The 13,851-nt window shown below is 35.4% G+C and overlaps 1 long non-coding RNA gene across 1 annotated transcript; it reads left to right on the plus strand.

Moving 5' to 3' along the window:
- Window positions 1–3,833: 3,833 nt before the first annotated feature.
- Window positions 3,834–13,590, plus strand: LOC133032448 (uncharacterized). Its single transcript, XR_009685085.1, has 2 exons — window positions 3,834–11,274; window positions 11,954–13,590. It is a non-coding gene; the product is annotated as an uncharacterized LOC133032448 (long non-coding RNA).
- Window positions 13,591–13,851: the final 261 nt, after the last annotated feature.

The raw sequence follows: 13,851 nt of genomic DNA on the forward strand, positions 1-13,851 counted from the left end.
TTAGATGCTGAACATCCACCTACCAAAAAACTTATATTAATCGTGTGCTCAAAAATTTCAACGTGAATTTATGGAAGGCTAGTTTGTTCCTATTTTGAAGGGGAACAAGTTTACTGAACAACAATGTCCTAAGAACGATTTGGAAAGAAAAACAATGATGAACATCACATATGTAAGTGTAGTAGGGAATTTGATTTATGCTCAGGTTTGCATTTTGCCTAACAGTGCTTTTGTAGTCAATGCTTTTGCAGCCAAGAAAGTCATGGAATAATTTCAAAGAGGGAATAGTTTTATGCTTGTGTATAAGCATGTCGACGATCCCCGAGTTGTTTATTATTAAGATTTAGATTTTGGTGGTTGTGTAGATGAGTTGAAGTCAATTTCTAGCTATATTTTCACTTTGGCTAATACAACTAATTCTTGAAAAAGTGTTAAACAAACTTTAATCACATCATCTACTATGTATGCCGAGTTTTTCGCATGTTATGGGACATCTTTGCAAGCTTTGTAGTTAAAGAATTTGATTTTAGAAATACGACTAGTTGATTATATTTTCTCTCCTATACTAATCTATTGTGATAATAATATTGTTGTACACATGTTGTGTTGATGTTAGCAGATTCTCTAACCACATGGTTAAGTGTCGTGTTGTTTAGTAAATATGTTGTTTATATGAACATTTAATAATCTTTTGTTCCGTTGGGTTAGTGGTAGTTTCTTGTTATATTATTTGAGATTAATTTATATGTAATTTTCTTATTGATGTTATGAATTGATTGGTTTGTTTTGTGGGCTAATAATTTTTTATTATTGGATGTTTATGTTTTCAATTGTGTGTTGTTATATTCTCGAGAATCATTGCATTGAAAACATGTAGTTGAAATTATGTAGTTCATATCTTGTTGTGATTGTTGTCTTTTAAATTTAATTGCTTACGGACAATGATATTTTGTTGGCTTAATTTTTTAAACATGTTTAGTGGCCTTGACTTATTTATTTAGTAGTAAATGGTTAATTTCACTGACTTATTTATTAAGCATTATATAATCAGTAAAATTGAGGATTGATATAGAAATTAAATTATTTTATTGATCACATGTCGAACATATTTTTTTCCCACACTATTAGACTTATTGACCATGTCTATTTAATACTTTAATATTTGTTATTATGAATGACTTTTGTTGATTGAAAAACAATATGATTATCATAAATATTAAAAGTTAAATTTGGACTAGTATGTTGAAATGCTATTAAAGAACTATTGTTTATAAAGTGGCCACAAATGTTTTCCTATTGTTCAATCCATGAATTGTTTTTAAAGAAAATTATTTTGATATAACATATATGTATTAAAAAAAATTAATGTAGTCCAAGTGGAAAAATGTTCGATATTTTATTTGTCTTACGTTAACTTTTATTGGTCTTAATAAAATATGAGTTGATTAGATGATTCTTTGTTATGTTAGTCTATATTGTTAGTTATCAATAGTTAATGGGCTTATAAACTGTGTATAAAATTTAGTTGAAGTATAAGTGTTAACTTTTCTAGTTAATTGAATCCTATAATGTCCTGACTCAGTCCAACTAGAATTATGTATCTAAATCTTATCTCTAACTCTATAAATACATATTGTTTCATCTATTAAACTATCAATTTAAGGTAATTGCCATAGATCAATCAGGTATGTATACCTAATTATTTTTAATTATTATTGTATTCTAGATTATATTTAAATTTTGTATTTTTAGTTATTTTGATTTCTAACAGTCATTGCAATTGTGGAGCCTTCGCTACTGCCACCCTTCCTCTTTAGGATCTCAAGTCTCCCAAAATGAGCTCCTACCCAACTTAGAGCTCTAGTTATCGGTTAGTTGCTTTTAAAATTCCACAAATTTGATAGAATAATCTTAGAGTAAAAATATTCTATTAGCTATTTTTCAAAATAAATACTATGTAATAAATTTCTCTAGTGATTTTTATTCTAAAAAACAGGGAAAAAATTACAATATCGAGCTTTTGAGAGGCTTGTTTCTCGAAATTCCCAATCTTTTGATTGGGTTGGTCTCTTAGGCCACCAAGAATTACAATTGGATGAATAGAATTAAAATACTAATACAACTCAGCCTATGTACATAAAAGATTAAGGTGGCATTTAGTTTGAGGTAATGAAATGGAAAGGAAACAATGTTCATTCTATTCTTTTGTTTAGTTGCATATTAAAGTATTAAAATGTCATTCCAATAGAATGGTCTTTCCACTATTTTAGTGGAATGGCTATTCCATTTTGAAATAGAAGTAAAGACCATTATACTACATGATTGGAAAAAATTTAATAATTTTTTATCAATTTTTTTTATGCATTTAAAATTTTATTCCATTTTTATTCTTATTCCTATTTCTATTCTTATATTTTTATTATTCCTAACTAGACACCATTATTTTATTTAATTCTTATGTGATATATAATATAAATCTTAAGGCTTACCGAAATTTCATATTTCTCTGTTTTGTTTCTGATTCTAAGTTTTGTTCAGGTTGTTCCAATTATTGATGTGTGTTTGGAACGGAAAGCTTTCAACTTTAAGGTGGCGTTGGGTTGGAGGTAATGAAATGGAAAGCAAAGTATTAAAATGACATTCCGATGGAATGTTTTTTCCATCATTTTGGTGGAATGACTATTCCATTTTAAAAAAGAAGGAAAGACCATTCTAATGTAACAAGAGGAAAAATTTAATGATTTTTTTATTAATTTTTTTTATGTATTTTAAATTTTATTCCATTCCTATTCCCATTTCTATTTACATTCTTATATTTTCATTCCTTCTAACCAAACGCCATCTAAGGTCCAATCATACCAATGCCATTTAGATTTTGAATAAAAAGTCCTTTTTTTATTTCTAAATTCGACAAAGCTAATAGAATTGGGACATTTGCTTCTTCTGTTGATGTTCCTGATATAACAATTGATTTCTATAGTGAAGTTGCAAATGAAGTTTTCGTACAGAATTGTGGTCCATTATACTGCAGCAAAAAAATTTGATGTATATATATAAACTAGCGGTGTTTATATATCTGAGTATGTTTCAGAGAGTGCAACAAGCGAGGATGATCTAGGCAAGGCAGAAGAGGCTGCGAAACTGCTTGAGGCGGCTGGAAGATCAGTAGACTTGTCAAGGGAGATGGAAACTTACATAGCAGCCTCTCATCTCAGACTCTTGGGGGGAGTTGTCCGGGTGCTCTCACTGGTGGGCCAGGTAATTTAATCTCATCTAGTCTACTATCATATTTTTTTTGGAGTAATTTGCGGCGAAACCCCTTTATGTTTTAATTTTTATATAGTTAACCCCTTCATTTTTTTTTTGTGGCAAAACTTCCTTATATTTTAGTTTTTATACACTTAATCCCTTTCTTTTTTTTTTGGTGGCAAAACCCTCTTAAGTTTATTTTTCTTTGTAAATTTAAAGTTTTAGTTAGATATTACTGTTAAATACTAACTGGATTACTACTGTATTGACTTTGAGGTTTTACTGTTACATATACACAGGTGTATACAGTAGTCATCCAGTTGATATTTAACAGTAATATTTAACTGGCGCGTTAAATTTGCAAAGAAAAATAAACATAAGGGGTTTTGCCACAAAAAAAAAAAGATAAGAGGGTTAAGTGTATAAAAATTAAAACATGAGGGGATTTTGTCACCACAAAACAGATAAGGGGGTTAAGTGTATAAAAATTAAAACATAAGAGGGTTTTGTTACAAAAAAAAAATAGAGGAGTTAAGTGTATAAAAATTAAAACATAAGGGGGTTTTGACGCAAATTGCTTTATTTTTTTTTTTTTTTTTGTGTTTGAAGTTTTTGAAAATTATTTATCAATGCTATATATGGTTTATTTGGATTTAGTTTGGTGTTTTTAGCATCATATGAAAAACTATTATACTTGTGAAAATTGAACTGTTGATGCTGAAAAATGGTTAATACTCGCTTGTTAAAATTGGCGAGATGAAATAAGAATTGAGCAGAGTATATAGAATCTAACTCTTATGTTTAAATGATGCTCTATATGAAATTGCAGGCCTTTCCCAAAAAGAATTTCAGTAGTATTTACTGAGAATTTTTGAAACTAAATATTTAAGAGCTAAAAAAATAATAACTTGCAAAAATTAGAAGGTGATGATTTTTTACGTTGTTTGGGTAATAAACCTTAGTTCATGAGTCATTCTATCAGCCTCTAAGGGCAAGTATTGATGTGTGTTTACAGTATTTTTGCAGGAAACCCTAACTCTTTACCCTTAGTTTCTTTTCGAAGAACAAGATCAATGGTAATTACAAAGAGTTTTAGTTATGTGTTTCGGCTCGCCCCCTTTGCATGAGAATAATGGGGTATTTATAGGCTAAGTGGCGGGTATGGACAGACCTATGACCTGCCTAAGATTTCTACTTAAATCCCTCTGTTGGGATAAATTACATGCAATGTAAAGTTGACTAGATGATCCTGTGGGTAGCATTGTGCCCGTGCGTGCAATAGCTAAATAATGGGGACCATTTTGTTTCACTTGGACACGTGTCACTCAAAGGTTCAACCTTTAAAAGCAGGGAACACGTGTCGCTCAAAGTTCGCTCCTTTACAAGCAGCAGTCCGTAATGTCCTAGTATGGTGGTTGTGGTACCCGCACTATCATGCTTGGATGTAGGAGACAAGATCTGATTCTGTCAAGAAAAGCATAAGGTGACCTGGCGTGTGTAAAAAGTCGACGTCCGCAACGCCTCATGAAGGTCGATATCCGCTTTAGGTTTTTCTACTATCTATCTGGACTTAAGCTAAGAGAGCTCCATTAGACCCTTCCAAGTCTAGGGGAAACACTTCGCCTTCCATATTAGGGAAGTAAAGGCAAGCGTGAGTAGTCTTCTGCATGCTCTTTCATTCTGGATGCTTCTTAGTTTGGGGAAGCCCTTCAGCAATGGAGCAGTATTAAAAGACTTTAATCAAAGGAGGATTAATTTCGCCTTCTCCATTAAATGCCACGTGCCATATCTTGCAGAAACAAAGATAACATTTACCCCAAGCTCTCAGTACGTAATGCGGTCTGGGAGCTTGCAATATTCTCCCGCTTATGCATGACAAACTCTTGACATGTGGTGCTGGTTGGAATCGCTTCTCATCCCACGAGCTGTCGTCAGTTGACAGGTCAATAACCGCAGGTATTACTAGCATGGCACATGGACATCGGTTTCTTGGGAGTTGTTACATAGATGACAAGTTGATTGAGATGACCTTTCTTTTAATAAACACATCACACGAGGCATGCAATGATGAATGTTTAATGTTTGGGCTGATCATTGAATCCAACCTTTTCAATTGCAAAGACTTCAGCCGGCGTATAAATAAGTTTCGAGAGCCTATTCACTCTCTTTTCATCACTTTCAACCTACAGAAGTCCCTCTGCATTCTTCGAGCTAGAGCTCATAAATCCTGATTTGCTCCATCCCTTGTCAGACGATAACTGCTACAATTGCGCGATAGACGGGGTTTAACACACTTGAGCCAACTCGCATGGCATCCTTCTCTATTTTGTACTTCAACACTCTGTTGACTTTGTGCAATTCTGTATCTAGGATAGAAATGCTAAATTCAAGCTGGGTTTAGTACATACTGCATGTTTGATTGATAGAATGTTGTTTGTAGAAACACATCGTTAGACATCAAAGGGCCTTTTCGCCATCGTCCCAGTTGGGCCGATGGTAGACATCAAGGCTCTAAAGAAGTGACTGGCGGCCAAGGTGGGGCCGATCGTACCCTTTGCTGCCGATCTCTTAAACCAAATGGCCAGTAGCGCATTCGTACTGTCCTTAGAGACATGAGCAACTTGCAGTAGCGTTGATCCTTTTTCTCGCTATTGTATATTGTTTTCTTACATTTAATTGCTTTATCATGTGGCCTTGATGGCAAAGAGAGTCACTAAAGAAGTAGGCACCCTAGTCATGGAGCTTGAGCATGCTAACGTCAAGAATCACCAGCTGCATGCCACTAACAGGGCCCCACTGGTTGAGCTTGGGGAAGCCGAATCTTAGATTGCTGTCAAGGTGGACAACCCTAAGAAGGATACTGAGGAGAGAATTAAGAGTGTGCTGGATGAGAACGAGGCTTTGAAGAGGGACCTCGAGGACTTGAAAAAGGAAAAAAGAGTTGTTGGAGGTCAACTATAACCAGCAAGGTATCCTCATAATCAGTGACCATCACATAGAAACCATAGAGAGGATGCGAAGGGAAGCCTCCCATCAACCATCCAGCAACACTCTGAGATTTGAAGCTTGAATTATCAGCTGAGGTAGTGATTTCCTCCGGGCTTGCGATCCAAAACTTCTTGGAGCTTCGAAAGGTCTGGCCTTTGTACTTCTCAATCTCAACCAAAGAGTGACTCTCCTCAACCAGTTCTCTTCTTTTTTTTTTGTTTGCTTTAATTTTGGTTTTGCGAAAACAATTTTAACTGTACCCTAACCGTGGGGCTGTTTGTGGTTTTTAGAAACATTTGCTTTGCTTATGCATGCCCTCTTTACTTCCATGCTTAATGTTTTCTTCTTGTGCCGCTCCATAGTTTACTTTTAGGATTTTTCAAAGTTTTTGGTTCCCACGGTCAAAACTTGTCAGTTTTGATCTTTCTGACTTTGTAACTATCTTGTTGAACCCTTTGAAGTATGTGAAACTACATATTCTGCAGGTGCCAACTTCTATCAAAGTTCTCGTCGTGGCGATTTACAAGCTTTTGGCGAATCAACCTTTCGCGGAGGAATTGTAAATTGTGTCCCCAGACCGCTACAAGAGTCGCGGAGCTTACCTCCCGTCTACATTTTTCTTGGTTAATTTCCTTAAGCATGATCCTGTAGCAAACTTATGTTATTTGGATTAGTGAGGGAAGGAGGACCAAGCATGCAACCAAGTCTTAGCCAGGTTCTTTTCAGGGAGACAAGGCTGTCTTTAAGCTAACGTTTTAGACTATCCTTTCTCGATCTAAAGTAACAAAGCTGACTTAGCATTAGACAAACTTTTTCGAAATTTGTAATAATAGAGCTGTTGGGCCACGGAGGGCTTCCAAGCGTGCTTCTTTTTTCTCACTCCTCGTAGGAAACTTGTAAGCGTGGTCAATAGACCAAGGCGACTGCAATAGCATTTCGAACAATGTTCCCTTTTCAAGGATTATGTTAAAAACATATTGGTTGTGCCTTTCGCGAGAACCAAGTTGGATATGCAGCAGATTTCAAGCGGTTCTTCCTTCTAGGAAGGAGGGTTGACTACGCATTGGAATCCCCAATAGCTTAGCCATTTTGACAATTTTTGAAGTAAAGTACAATTATAAAATTAAATGTAAATATGGATAGGAAAGCAATAATTTAGGCACTTGTATGTTTTTGAGGGCCCATAGCTAGGTATACTCCCCCCGAGTGATCTAGGAAGTTTGGACGTCTCCAAATTCGTGGTCACTTGTTTAAAACATAACTTGGCCGGAACAAACATGTGAACTCTTGCGCAAGTTTCTTTTTTTTTTTTTTTTCATTTCATTATACTCGAAGGTTCACATTAAGAAAGAAAGTTTACAAAAAATTCACAAACAACTGTAGGGGAGTGTCATATCTGGATACCCCCAGCCTATTAGTAATAACGGCACAAATGATCTGCATTGTAGGTGCGAGGGATTTATGATCCATCCATTCTCTTAAGTTGAAACGTTCCCTCTCCTACTTTGTGCTGTATCTTGTAGGGTCATTCCTAGTTAGGTCCTAAGACCCCCACTTCTGACTCTTGGGAAGTTGGGAAGACTCTTCTCAAAACAAGATCTTTAACGTCAAATGTACGACTTCTAACTTTAGAATTAAAGTGCATGGCAATCTTGCCCTAGTACAGCTTGATTTGAACTTGTGATTGTTCTCGGAGTTCTTCAATTGGGTCTAACGATTCTTGGAGGAAGAAATAGTTCCAGGTTGGGTCATAAGTGTTTGGTCTGTGAGAAGGGACCGTGGTTTCTACTGGGATGACCGCTTCATATCTATAGGTCATCGAATATGGTCTATGCCATGTTAAAGTTCTCTTCGTTGTTCTGTATTCCCAGAGAACTCACGGAAGCTCCTCCGGCCAATGAGCTTTATAAGCTTGGAATTTCTTCCTCAACGTTGTCTTCAAGATCTTGTTCACAACTTCGACTTGTCCATTTACTTGTGATTTAGCCACAGTTGAGAAGCTCTTCACGATTTCGTGTTGATTACAGAAGTGGGTGAAGAGATCACTGTCAAACTGCTTCCTGCTTCCCATTGTCTATGTTGGTGGAGTGATCACTATCAAACTGCTTCTCATTGTTTGAGGCAATCTTGTGTGGAAGTCCGAAGCGACATACTATATTTTTGATCACAAAGTCCATGGCCTTTTTGGAGGTAACCGTATTCATGGGTTCTGCTTCTACCCACTTGGTGAAGTAGTTAACAACGACTATGGCGTACTTGACTTCACCCTTCCCAGTAGGAAGGGATCCCACTAAGTCAATTCCCCAGACAGTGAAGGGCCATGAACTGCTCATGATTGTGATTTTCGTTGGCGGTGCGCGCGGAACCTTGACATATCTCTGACATTGCTCACACTTCCAGACATATTCTATGCAGTCTTTCTTCTTGATAGGCTAGAAGTAGCCTTGCCGAAGGATCTTTTTAGATAGGCTTGGTCTGGAAGTATGATCTCCACAGAAGCCTCCGTGAATCTCATGTATGATGGCACTTATTTCGGTCCCGGCCACACACCTAAGGTAGGGCACAGATAATTCCTTGCAGTAAAGCCTTCCATCTAAAATCACATATAGGGGGGCTTGGTACTAAATCTTGTGAGAAGCATCCTTATCTGGAGGTAGATGGGCCATATCCAGGAGTTGGAATGATCAACGATGGCATTTACCCCTGTGTTTTGATGCTTGACGCTTCAAGACGAGCAACAGGTACTACTCCATATTGAATGATCTTTGGGTTTGTAGTAAGTTTTGCCAACATATCCGCGAACGAATTCTGATCCCCAGGGACTTGACAGATGTTGTAGCCTTTAAACCCTTGCAACAATTCTCGGGAGACCATTACATAGGTATCCATCCTTTTGCCTTTGGTCTGATATTCCCCAAATATCTTATTTACCAATAACTGGGAATTACTGTGCACTTCAATGTGTTGGGCTCCAACTTCTTTGGCCAACTGTAAGCCTACTAGCATGGCTTCGTGCTCGGCTTCGTTGTTGGAGGTAAAAAATCTAAAACGAAGAGCGCTTTGTAGCTGGTGTCTTTGCGGAGAGATTAATATAACTCCCGCTCCAGCTCCCTTTTCATTGGATGCTCCATCAACATATACTTTCCAAGTGGGTAACTCTAGGACTGGCTCGTCCGGGAGGTCACCTACCCTGGAGCATTCTATCACGAAGTCAGCTAGGGCTTGACCTTTGATTGACCCCCGTGGCTGATATTGGAAGTCGAATCGGCTAAATTCCTTTGATTTATTGGTGAAAAATACATGAATTTAGTTTTCCAAAACAATAAAGAATAAATTGGAAAACTAAACTAGTTTCCTATAATCTCTTATCAGTGTGTGTCAATTCCACAAAATAGAGATTTTATATGAATAATTAAATGAAGATATATTTATTGAAAATATCATTGAAAATCTTATTCAGTCGCGTTATCCTGCTTAGAGGATCTGGCTTCACTAGATAATAAAGATTTGTGCAGACAATCAAGTACAAACTTATTAGTTTTAAGTATAGAATGCTCTGGCCGGGCCGTGGAGAGAAAATTACTCGTCCAGAGTTCTCACTATTCTCCATGTGTCACCATGCTGGATGCCACATCTCTTTGTGCGGAATTTGAGATAACACCCAACTTTTCCTCAATAGCCTCTTATAGTTCCGGTTCTACATCTTTATCTTGTATAAGGATAATCTTCAATATAAATTTTTTACACTGATGTCATATTAGACCACTTCCTGTCACACTTGAAACAAACATATTACACTTTTTTCTTTTTCTCTCACTCCAGCCTTTCATTAATGGCAAAACCCCAGATTTGTATAGTGAAGAAAAGGGTATTGAAGGAGTGACAAAAGTGCTCTTGGACCTTATTCCACCACAAGTAGTAAATGATCAGCGGGGTGATTAGAGACCAATAACATGATTGGGGTTAGCTTCAATAATTCGAGCTAATTCCATTGTCTTCTCGACACTCGATGACTCCAAAATACAGAGCTCATTTCATTATCCCACCACAAGTAGTAAACTCCTCTAACAACAACCCAAATTGATTGACAAATATAGTTCGCATTCAATTATTAAATGCTGTCACAATTGCTAACAAACTGCAAAGAAAGTCCTTTGCAAAGAGAACCAATGAGATGTTAGTCCCATCGGTTTCTACAACACAAATGAACAAATAACTGGGAGTGACCAAACAACCAAACATGCAGCATTTAACAGTAAATTAGTTTAAAAGACTAGTGCCCTATTCACAGGTTGATTAAACTGTTATGTTAATAGAAGGTTTGGCAATATGTTTATTATATAATGACAGGAAGATAGGAAAAAAGCTAAAGGAATTCTAAAGTTTCAATATGGATTGCTGTTGAGATCATACGTGATTGTATAATTAAGAAGAAGAAGATGGAACACAACTGCATATAGGATTCCTCATAAAATATTTGCTAAAAGAACAGAAAGAATAAAGAATTAGAATGTTAGTTAACAAAGATCAGATTTATATGGTGGTATTGCTCCTTTATTATTGAACCAATCTAAATGATCAAAGAGATTGATAGACAAAAACATAATGAACATAAAATAAACTCATATTTGACTAGTGACTAATGTAGAGAAACAAAGATTGATATTAAAGATCGATGTAAATGTACTTTTCAAGAAAACAAACAACCAAAATAAATAAAATATATAACAAACCAACCAAGCCAATCCAAGGACAACCAGTACAATGTCTGATGAGGAGAGTGGAATAAGATGGATGAGAGAAGTAGAATAAACGTATAAGAGATTATAAGTAAACCTGGTGGTCCTGAACGGGTGTCAATGGCGGAAATAATCATCAATTTGAGATGTCCCTTGATGCGAAGAACATTGGTAACTCTGAAGGCCTTACTGTTGGTAGTAAGTGACTTATTGCAAATATTGATTGATGTGAGCAGTTACAGTTATTCTTACAGAGAGGAGTTTAAAAAATAACCGCTCCAGAGCAAAGTTTTTTGAGGTATACTATTCCAAGTTTAATGTTGTGTGCATGTTTTCTAATTAGAAGAAAGCATTAATTTATGGAATTACATAAAATAACGGTTGCATATAATAATATACGGTTGTATTGTATTGTATAACTACAAACCACTTCTCTCCTCCTCTGGCTGAGACTATCTTAGGTGTTAATCTTCTTTTTTGTTTGATTGTGATCTGATACTGTAAATAATATCTTATGTATATTTTGCAAGTCTCTCAACATAATTTTGATGTGAAGCTACTAAAATTAATTTTGGGTTTATAAAATGTTAAAATTAATGACACATTCAAGGTGGGATTCAATGGAACTAGAAGAAAAAGAACTTGGATATACTTTTTACATGTCTCTTAGATTTAGCTGTAATATGTGTGTTATGTATATGCTAGAAGACTTTAAATTTGATAATCTGAGAATGGAAGCTGCAATGAGTGTTTATTTATTATTAATATTTTCTTTAAGCCAGTCATGAATGATTAAGCCTTGTATCCTCTCATGCTTTAATTTTCTTTTCAGACAAATGGGCAGTTCCCACAACCACAGGCTATTAATGTAGACGTAGAAAACAGATAAAAAAGAAAACATAATATTAATACAACCTTAACCTTAATGTGATATAAGGTAACTGTTAATTGCGTTATCCTTGAATAACTTGTTGCAGGGTCGCGATACTGTGGAGCTAAGTAGAAAGCGAGACAAGTGATAGTAGAAACCGCAACATAGTTAGAACACAGAGATCTCCAAGCAGTGGCTGTATAATCCTCTTCCACTTGTTATAGGCCACACATGTTCCCTTCATTTCTAAATTTTAAATTTCCTGTAGTATTTTGTACCATGTTTATTTTGTTAGCATATTCCATTTTGAAGAGTTTAAAGGTGTAGCCTGACGTCATATTACGCAAGACAACAGTGCAATTGGTTTTGGTGCTTGGTGAAGAAATAAGACGCCTGTGGGAGATGGTCTTATGCATCATATCAGGTTCATCAGATTTTGTTTTGTTTATTTTCTTAGCTTTGTTCTTATAGGCTCGTCTTTATTTAACTGAACTGTATTTGTGGGTGTGGGGGTTGAAGATAGTTTAGTTTGAAACTTTAGTTGTTTAGAATCCATGAATGCTTTGCAATAAGCCTTCTATTAATTAGCCTTTAAAACCCCATGTTGGAGTAAGAACATTAATAATCTAATCATTAATTGGGTGTTATAGATTTTGTGTAATATATCTGTCATTGGTTTTTATTCATATTACCTCAACTTTTGTTCTGTGGAAGAAGCCATTATTGTCTTTACTTTCTATTTGCAACAATCTGTTGATCTGCCAAATAAAACATGCCGTTTGACTGGGGCTTGGAGGTAAGGAAGACAGCCACAATCTTTAATTCATTCTCTGGAATTTCCAATAAAGATTAAACTTTCATGCACAATACTTACTACTTACACTCTCATCTTGGCTGAGGTATGCTTATCCATAACTGATAGATCGTATTCGTAGTCAGACCATGTCTTTTTAAATGTATAAAAATCATCTGTTTTGTTTTTTAGATCATATCATCCATCCATACCAGGATAGGCATAGGGGTGCATTTTTTTTAATTCCTCTATCCCATGCATATTGTTGTGTACTGTATATATGAGTGTAGAGATTGAATCATGAATATTTCTTACAAGTCCTTTATGTTATTTTGTTATTACTGCTGTTTATATAATTTATAAATAGCAACAGCAGGTTTTCAATAGACCTGCACTCTCCTGTGCTGTGATACCTACATATTTGGACTGGACTCTTAATCATATTGTGCATAAGTGTAATAATTAAGTAAAGGGTCTAACAATATACCATGTCTTTAATTACCCTCGTAGTTTGGTTGTCTCATTGATCTGCCTAATCATGTTGTGCATGCTTGATCATGGTGCTTCATTCTAAAGGCTCAAAGTAAGAAACATGTAGAAGAGTACAGCAACACCAACCAACAAAATCAACGAATTGATGATCGTCCTACTACACTACAAAGCTACATTAAGTTTTGAGTTTAACTGACTAAAGAGAAGACTGCAATGCAGAGAAAAAGAGCATGAGTGTTTGGATTATGACTCAGGAGGACACATTTCGTATACTATATTTCTGGACTTGTCGTAATTCTTCTTTATTTATTTATTTTGTAATAACTGAAAGATTTATGATCTTTACTTTCTTACAAATTTCGTGTTTTCAGATACCAAGTGTGAGACTATAGTAACATGACTTGGGATTACTATCAATAGATGTCACAAACTATCAAAATAAACTCGTAAATCTCAAATCCATTAACCTTCAATCCAATCCATCAACCAACAAATATAATATTACACTTGGTCATTGTTAGTGGAATTTTGAGTACATTTTTATGTGAGTCATTGATAGTCTATACATAAATTAGTAAATTACATACAAACTTTAAGTGGTAAATTGCCTTTAACAAGTGAAAATCTTTAATAAAGATGATTGGTTAAAGAAAATTTGTAGCATAAATGTATGTCAAGCTTGCTGTCTACAAATCTCTAAAAAATGTGTATGCACATAT

This window comes from Cannabis sativa, chromosome X (assembly GCF_029168945.1).
Source record: "Cannabis sativa cultivar Pink pepper isolate KNU-18-1 chromosome X, ASM2916894v1, whole genome shotgun sequence".
NCBI classification, from domain to species: domain Eukaryota; kingdom Viridiplantae; phylum Streptophyta; class Magnoliopsida; order Rosales; family Cannabaceae; genus Cannabis; species Cannabis sativa.